General features: G+C 42.8%; 1 long non-coding RNA gene across 2 annotated transcripts; it reads right to left on the bottom strand.

Moving 5' to 3' along the window:
• Positions 1-4,398: 4,398 nt before the first annotated feature.
• On the bottom strand, positions 4,399-7,824 carry LOC122563743. Of its 2 annotated transcripts, none has more exons than XR_006315706.1 (3): positions 7,546-7,824; positions 6,804-6,854; positions 4,399-4,912 (listed from the first exon to the last, which is right to left on the bottom strand). It is a non-coding gene; the product is annotated as an uncharacterized LOC122563743 (long non-coding RNA). The 2 variants fall into 2 exon arrangements; XR_006315707.1 differs by having other exon boundaries at positions 4,399-4,908.
• Between the last annotated feature and the right edge of the window lie 1,232 nt (positions 7,825-9,056).

The raw sequence follows: 9,056 nt of genomic DNA, 5'->3' as shown, positions 1-9,056 counted from the left end.
TTGAGAAAAGTCACCAACGATGCCTCCATAAAATCTTGCAAATCTGCCGTCAGGATAGACACTCCAATATCAATGTCCTCTCTCAGCACCACATTCCCATTATTGAGGCACTAGTTACTGTGGATCAGTTATATTGGGTGTGTGACGATGCTGCTCCTTTATCAAGATTATGTTGTCCGTGGTTTTTTTTTCAGGAGGTCATAAAAGACACAGACTCCAAAAAGTGGATGTTGAAGGGTGTCACCAAGAGGTAGAGGATGTCCTCCATTTCCCCCTCAGGAAAGCACAGCAGCTCCACCCATGGGAACCTCTTGCCCAAGTCTGTCCCAACTGGATAAAGAAGCATCTGCAAAGGGGCAAACCCCATTCTGAGCATCTCTCGGACAGTCCCAGATGGTGAACTAGCACAAACAGTGAGAGAAGTGTATAAAAACCCAAGAATCCCACCTTCGCTAACAATATCTGCCCTCTCCATGGTAGGCAGTGTAGGTCCAACACTGCACTGTTTTGTCATGTCAGGGTCCAAACCCTGGAAGGTAAGTACGTTATCCTTGATCCTGAGGGACTGCCTGAGAGGAAGGAGGCAGATGCCTGCCCCCAGGATGACAACCGCTCCATTTCAATTCTGACAAAACAGCATGTAGGCGAGAGAAGGTCCTGAATTGGGCACTTAATGATGCAACTGGCACACAATGGGCAGCGGTGCTATTGAGCTTCCTGCTGCTAGTGGCATCTCACTGCCATGGTAAGACATGAGGCTCCCCTCACAGCAACATCCCCTCTCATTTTGCCACCCTTACTGCCTTCCAGGCCAACTCCAGAATGCTGGCAACATCTAACCACTGCCGCCCAAATGCCCAACCTATGTCACTTTAATGCCAGCAGTAAGATATGGTTTATCACCGGCGTTAAAATACCAATTGGTGGCTCCAGCCAAGCTGTCCTCTCAGGTGGCCTCTAACGTTATGTGGTACAATGTCAAAAAGTAACAGGGGAAATTTGATCAGTGCTTCAGACACTATTTGTCACATAATCTCACTCTTTAGGTACTATGCCCACAGAAGTTGTTGAGAGGTTGGATTTGCATGTTGGTCCATCATTATTTGCACTTGTACAGGATGTTGGGTGAGGCCACTTTGGAGTACTGTGTGTAGTTCTAGTCATCCTGCTGTAGGAAGGATGTTATTAAATTGGAGAGGGGACACAAAAGATCTACAAGGATATAGCTGGGACTGGAGGGTTTGAGTTATAAGGAGAGGTTGGATAGGCTGGCACCTTTTTCCCTAGAATATCGGAGGCTGAGAGATGACCTTATAGAGATTTATAAAATCATGAGGGATATAGCAAAATAAGAAAATCTTCTCCAATACTTTCCATGTAAAGTTCATCAATAGCTCCTATAGGTCTGTGGCCCTTCTTTACAATTCATTTCTATCACTGTTGAGCTTATATTAGAAATCTCCGTATTTTAACCCCAAAACAGGTGTGGCCTGGGATTTAAAATTCACTTTTGGAAGAGCATTTAATGGTGTAAAAATGCTCCTGTTTTTAACTGAGACATGTCTTTCAATCATTGTTTTTACCAGCAGCTTAAGAACCATTCAAGAAATATGTAACATCAAAGAAAAGCAGTTTACAGGTTCCTACGTAATTCCAACCCCTTTTTACAAACATGCTGGAAAGTTGTGCATCCAAGTCATCAGCCCATATTATGAAACCTCAGGGAAACATGTGTCATTACTATGGCTGCTCAGTAATTTCCTGAGATCTTTCTATTGCTGCACTATATCACTAGACAGAAACAGCAATTAGCTCAAAACAACTTTAAAATCAATGGCGATCACAAATTTGCTGAATGTAAGCTACTTTGACTGGACCTGCCATGTCGATCATGAAGGAACACCATCAGGGCCATTGGTGAGTTGGCAGTAGTTTGAACAATCTACAAGCAAGTCAATATTACAGTAAAACAAATTGATAGATGCACACATTCCTCAGGAGTGACCAGTTTATGGAGTGAATGGAAATTTTACAAGTCTTAATAAAAACACTGATTTATTTCCATCAGGATGTAATGTCTCTATTTCTTGCACTGTCAAGGGGAGGTTAAAAGTAATGCAACTGCTCATTGTTTCCTTTTGACTTTTAATGTACTATATCATTAACTTTGTCCCTTCAGTAAGATTTGGGCAGCTTCACTCTGGGACATCTTCGACAGAATTATAGACGAACCTACATCTCCCTTGGAATCTTCAAGCTATTTACGTCACAGACGTAACATCAGTCAAGGCTATACCATGTCAAACAGACTATACTTTATCAGCCTGTCTTCCCAGTATATTCCAAACTACAGTGGATGCTACCTGGAGGATGACTGGAGGAAACTGGGCATGTGTCAGGATAACAATAGCAACTGGTACCTAAATAATATCTATAATATGATAACATCTTTTAGGAGCATGAAAATAAAAGAAAAAAATGCAACCTTATATTGAGAGAAAGTAAAATATAATAAAGTACCAACAGGTGATTTAGTTATAGAGGCATAGAGAGCTACACATGGAAACAGGCACTTTGGCCCAACTTGCCAATGCCGCCCAGTTTTCACAATTAAACTAGTCCCATTTGCCTGCTTTTTGCCCACATCCCTTCATACCTATCCTATCCATGTACCTATCTAAATGTTTCTTAAATTGTGAAATTGCATTTCCTTACACCATTACATCTGACAGCCAGTTCCAGATACTCACCACCCTCTGTGTGCCCCTCTGGACCTTTTGTATCTCTCCCCTCTCATCTCAAACATATACCCTCTAGTTTTAGACTTCCCTACCATAGGAAAAGCTGTTGGTTATCTACCTTATCTTTGCCTCTCATGCTTTTATAGACCTCTATAAGGTCACCCTTCAGCCTCCTACACTCCAGGGAAAAAAGTCCCAGGTTATCTAATCGCTCCTTCTAACTCAATCTTCTAGTCCAGGTAGCTCATAGTCAATCTTTTCTGTACACTTGCTAGCTTAATAATATCCTTTCTATAATAGAGTGACCAAAACTGCACTCAGCGTAGGACTTGTATAAATAATAAATACTTAAAGAACACTGTGTAGTGCAGGGACCTGGATTAGGGTTGTTAATTTTGTAAGTAGTTAAGCAAGGGTTCATTGATTAATAAACTGACTGGGACTAATGTGTGGAAAGAGTTGGAAGACTGAATAAGTAATAAACTCTATTCACAAACAAAAGCATCTTCATTTCTGTTTCACTGGCTTAGATCTGAGTAGACAAGAGTCCTATAATAAGTGTAGAGCTCTCCATGTAAAGTATACATTTCTTTCTGTCAATGGGTTTTTAATGTTACAATTTTCTTGGATAAGGTCCTGCTTGTACGTCAAACTGTGAGTTCAATTGAAATGTTTTTCCACTCTGACTTGTAAGCCGTTTCTCACATTGCCTGTTTCCATCACTAACCACAGCTGGCTTGCTGCAAACAGTGGAGATGTTGGTTTCTCTCCAGCTGTGGATTTAAGGTCAGGGTTTCAAATCAACACACAAGATATTGAAACTTTCTTTTTCATTTCATTCATACATTCATCTGTGACTGCCCTACCTATATTCTGTGCTTTGCTGGGAACGAAGCCATAGGCATAGCAAAAATATTCACTGTTTGATAATCAATGTTTTGTATTCTGATATATTGCCATCAAGTCATGAGGTGGGACTTTTCTTATTCACTCATGGGATGTGGGCATTGCTTTGTGGGCCAGCATTTATTGTCCACCCCTAGTTGCCCTTGCAAAGACAGTGTCAAGCTGCATTCTTGAACTACTGTAGTCTGTATGCTGCAGGTAATCAATAATGGCATTAGGGAGGGAATTCCAGGATTTTGACCCAGCGACAGTGAGGGAACGGTGATATAATTTCCAAGTCAGCATGGTATGTGACTAGACCTTGGATCATTTGGCCCAGAGGTAGGGACACTACCAGCTGGGCCACAGGACTCTACTGTTGGTTGATAAACCTTCACATTTGACAATTTGGCACTTTGCTTACTCAATGCATTCTAACATCAGACGAGTTACTAAAACTGAGGCCACAACTTCCCTCTTAAGTGGATCTCAATGATTCCATGATGTTACTTTGAAGAACTGAAGGAATGTTCATCTCAGGGCCTTGGTCAATATTAGTTCCTCACCTAACATGAAGAATCTGATCATTATCACAATGCTATTTGTGTGAGCTCACTGTGTGCAAACTGGTTGCTGTCTTCCCAACACTGTGACTACACTTTGAAAGTACTTCATTGGCTTAAAGCACTTTAGGATATTCTGAGGTAAGAAAGGTGCCATATAAATGCAATATGTTTCTTTCCCTTAGGAAAGCAAGAAACTTTAGAGCAAGTTAACAGAGAATTACAGCAAAGCTGCAAAATTTATTTTATGATAGGAAATTGCAGGCCACACAGACTCTGGATGGATATTTCAACTGGAAAGCTTTGCAAGACTTTACTGAAAAGGCTAAGGAGTGGGAATAAATGCAGACCTCTTTCAAAATGCCTGTAGACACCAGGTAGGTCAAATAGACTTGTTGTATGATTGCATGTTAAGAGAGACCAGGGACTTGGTCTTTCAGTTACAACAACCAAAATGAAAACTAGCTATCACTGTAGACATTTAGAAGTTTATCATCTCCTGTTCTCAGAGTTTCTGTTGTTAAAATTTGGCCCAGAGTTAGAAAACAGACATCTGCCCCAGGTTTAATCACCACAGACTGGGATCTCTGCTGTTCACTTGAGGACAGAAAATCCATTGATATTCTCAGGAATCATCAGCAGGAATCTCGCAAATAAAGGGCTAAATCCCTGGGAAACAGGAGACCCATCCATTTTCACCTTCATTGTCCATCTTTAACCTAGCTGGTTAAAAAAAAAACAAACATCATCAGCTTCCATGAGTAAACAGAGCTGGTGAATCAGACTTAATATCACAATCAAACTTGTTTACACATACGTCGCTTTCGTATCTCATGCTGAACTGCACCATTGTTTATAGTTGTGGTTATTTTGCAGAATAATTAAAAGCTGTCAAATTGCTTCTGACCCCTTTCCAATCTGCTTACAACACTTGGTGAATAACAGAGCTGTACTGACAAGCTTCAATCCATGCCCGGCTGTTGCAATTAGCCTCGATGCCTCTGTGCCAGGGATGGACACAACTTAGACCTCAGTTCCTCCACCTGTCTGCCACCCTGCTGGACTCAGCTGAGGACAACTTGTGATACTCCCACGGTTCATTAGATAGTTGCATTCTGTCATAGGACGGGTTCAGGGGCCCAGAGATTCAAAGCCATCTCAGTGGTTGGTGGAATTTATACCTGCTAATTAGAAATCTGGAATTAAAGATAATCTCTGTAGTTCATTTTTATTCACTCATGGGACGTGAGTGTCTTTGGCTGGTCAGTAGTTATTGCCCATCCCTCTCTACCCTTGAACTTGAGTGGCTTACTGGGCCATTTCAGAGGGTCGTTGAAAGTCAACAACATTGCTCTGGGTCTGTAGGCACATGTAGGCCAGGCCAGGGGAGGATGGTAGATTTCCTTCCCCGAAAGACTTTAGTGATGCAGATGGGTATTTACTGACAATCAACAATGGTTTCATAGTCACCAGTAGATTCTTCATTCCAGATATTTCATTACCAGTTGTATTCAAAAAGATTCATCTGGTCCCCTAATGTCCTTTAAGGAAAGAAATCTGCTGTCTTTATCTGTCCTTGTCTACATTTGACCCCAGACATATAGCAACCTGGTTGACTATCAGTTGACCTCTGCATTGACCTAGGCTCAGCTCAAGAAAATGGCTGACGACCATTTTGTCCAGGGAAATTAGGGACAGGAAGCATAAGCTGGCCCATGAAAGAATGGAAGAAACCCAATGAACGTCTGCTGTCTTGCCTCATATCCAAGGAATGACAACTTGGGCATGATAGTCTTGGCTGCTTGGCACTTGGAATTCATGCCCAGCTACAAACAGAAACAGAAATTGTTGGAGAAATTCAGCATCTGTGGAGAGAAAGCAGAGTTAACGTTTCAGGTCCAGTGACCTTTCTTTAGAACTTCAGCAAGAAACCTCAGTTACAGAATAGAACAGAGATCCAGGAGGACTGGTGGGGTCTGGTTTTGAAGGGGGTGGTGAGAAGAGAAGGGAACTGCTGTCACTCTGATATCTACAGCAGCCTCTACATCATGGAGGCAGTCCCAGTGACGACTTATGGCTGCTGTTATGGCTGAGGCACATTTAGGTTCCCAGCGGTGTCTGTGTCCAGATTCGTGGAGGTGGCTGTAGCGGAGACGAGTTCAGGCCCAGCACCAGAACTGGCAGCATCAGCAACAGCTGCCACCAGTGAAGTGGGTCTAAAGTGGACTCATGATGGTTGTGGAGTCGAGTCTGAGCCAGCGTGGTACCCAGCGGTATCTGTGCCGTCTGCATTGGCAAGGTCCAGCAAGGAGTCATGGTGGCAATGGTGTTGGTGGAGATGAGATGGCGCCAAAGAATGGGTGACTTTCATTCCAGCAGCGGCAGCATGGCTAAGGGGACTCACACCTGGCCACCAGGCCCTTGGCTCTTTATTTCTTCATTTTTTTTGCCTTTACATTCTATATTTTGTTTTATTTATCTGTGTTTTAAGATGGCACCAGAGAGTGGCGACACGATACAACACTTTTCACTACATTAACTTGTCACAAGATATATGTGATAATAAATAAATCAAATCAAATGTCAATAATTCAAACAATTCAACTTCACTCACATCATAGAATACTTGCCCACAGTGGATCCCATCAGCGGCACAACCCTGCAGCTGGCAGCATTTAACAGGACAAAAGGTTTATTTATTTCATTGTCAGGCTTTGGGAAAACAAAACAAATTAAATTTGGCTTAAGCGTTCCCACGAGTTAAGGACAGAGTGCTGACTGCCTTTGTAACTCAAAACTAAAATAACACCCTGAGGCTCCTTAATGCAATTGGAAACACAGATTCTACAATCACTGAGGTTATTTCAGAACGTTAGTTAACAGGCTCCCTGACCAATGCATGCTGGATCTATCTCCACCTCCCCATCGTCTTTCCTGCCATTCCCTGGCCTTTGCCACCTTGCTATCTCTCTCTGCTTTCACTGCTTCCCTGTCTATTTATCCTCTCCCTTCTGTCCTTTTACCCTCGAATGCTATTATCAATTGAATCGTTTACCGAACCTTCGAGTCATAGACATCTACAGCATGGAAGCAGGCCCTTCAGCCCAACTTGTCCATGCTGCCTAGTTTTCATAATTAAACTAATCCCATTTGGATGGGTTTGGTCCTCATCCCTCCTTACCTATCCCATCCATGTATCTGTCCAAATGTTTCTTAAATGATGAAATTGTACTCGCTTCCACCACTACATCTCAGACACTAACCAGCCTGTGTGAAAATAATGCCCCTCTGGACCCTTTTGTATCCCTCCCCTCTCGTCTTAAACATATGCCCCCCCTGCTTTCTGCTGCACTCACCTGAGTGTTGTTCACTCCCTTCAAAGTGTGTCTTGCAGAGACTGCAACTGGATTCTCAGGGTTGTGAGGCAGTTCGCTCTGAACACCAATTGTTGCACCTGAGGCTTCTCAGTGGCACCACCTTGCAGGGTTCACCGGTTTATTCAAGTACCCACCACTGCCTTGTTGAGGAGGGCACTAAGCAGGACCTCAACCTCAACAAACTCACCGAGAGCACCCATCATCCATTTGCAGGTCCTTGTTCTAAGATTTGACAGCGTTCTCACCCTCCTATCCAACCAAGAGTTTCGAGTAAATGATTAAACAAAGTCCACAACATCATGATCCACATCACAAGTTCAACGCTCTGTGTTTCTAGAATGTGACGCAGCTGACTCCTTATCGACAGAGTACTGACCTGCTAGGTTCTGCCAGTGAGTTGCGGGAATGGGGGTAGGGCCTACTTTCGTAAAGGAGCAGCCGATTGCATTTACTCAGCTCACGGAATTGTTGAAAAGAATTTTCCACCAAGCCGCGCACCCCATAAGCTCTTTTTAAAATGGCCATTTGATTCTGACTAGAAAAGTGCTTTCTAAAACTTTAAAAAGGGAGAAATAGGAATGATAACCATGAGAACGTCAACCCATAGGAACAGGAGGATGGCCTCCTCCTGCCTTTTACTCATCCTCGCGACCCTGTAATCAGAAAGCTATCAATCTCCACCATAAACACACTCAAAGACTGAACCTCCACAGGTTCCAAAGATACACAACATTTGGAGTAAAACAATTTTACCCCATCTTGGACCTAAGTGACAGCGTCTTTATTTTAAAATTGTGCCCTAGTTTTATTCTCCCCGTGTCTGCGTGGGTTTCCTCTGGGTGCTCCGGTTTCCTCCCATTGTCCAAAGATGTGCAGGTTTGGTGGATTGGCCATGCTAAATTGCCAGTGGTGTCTAGGGATGTGTAGGTTAGGTGGATTAACTGTAGGAAATGCAGGGTTACAGGGATAGGGTAGGGAGGTGAGTCTGGGTGGGATGCTGTTCGGACAGTCTGTGTGGACTTGTTGGGCCAAATGGCCTGTTTTCACACTGTAGGGATTCTATTTCACTCTATCTTATTTGTTTTGCCTATCAATGATTTGTCTGTCATTTAAATATTTTTCAAAAAACCATGAGAACATAAAATGTAAGAGCAGAAGTAGGCCATTCAGCCCATTGAGTTTGTTCCACCATTCAATGAGATCATGGCTAATAATGCTCATCCTCAACTCCACTTTCCTGCCTTTTCCCCAGAACCCTCAATTCCCTTGCTGATTACATAATTACTCTATCTTTCATTCTTCAAAGTCCACGAGAATACAGACCCAGTTTGCCCAATTTCTCTTCATAGGACAGACCCGCTATCTTGGGAACAAGTCTGGTAAATCTTTATTGAACTCCCTTGAAGGTCTTAATATTTTTCCAGAGATAAGGAAATCAAAAATGCACACTGTAGTCCAGGTATGGTCTAACCAGATGGAAGTAATGATGT

This window comes from Chiloscyllium plagiosum, chromosome 27 (assembly GCF_004010195.1).
Source record: "Chiloscyllium plagiosum isolate BGI_BamShark_2017 chromosome 27, ASM401019v2, whole genome shotgun sequence".
NCBI classification, from domain to species: Eukaryota; Metazoa; Chordata; class Chondrichthyes; order Orectolobiformes; family Hemiscylliidae; genus Chiloscyllium; species Chiloscyllium plagiosum.
The sequence above is the reverse complement of the archived record's forward strand: the minus strand, read 5'-3'. Positions and strand labels throughout refer to the sequence as shown.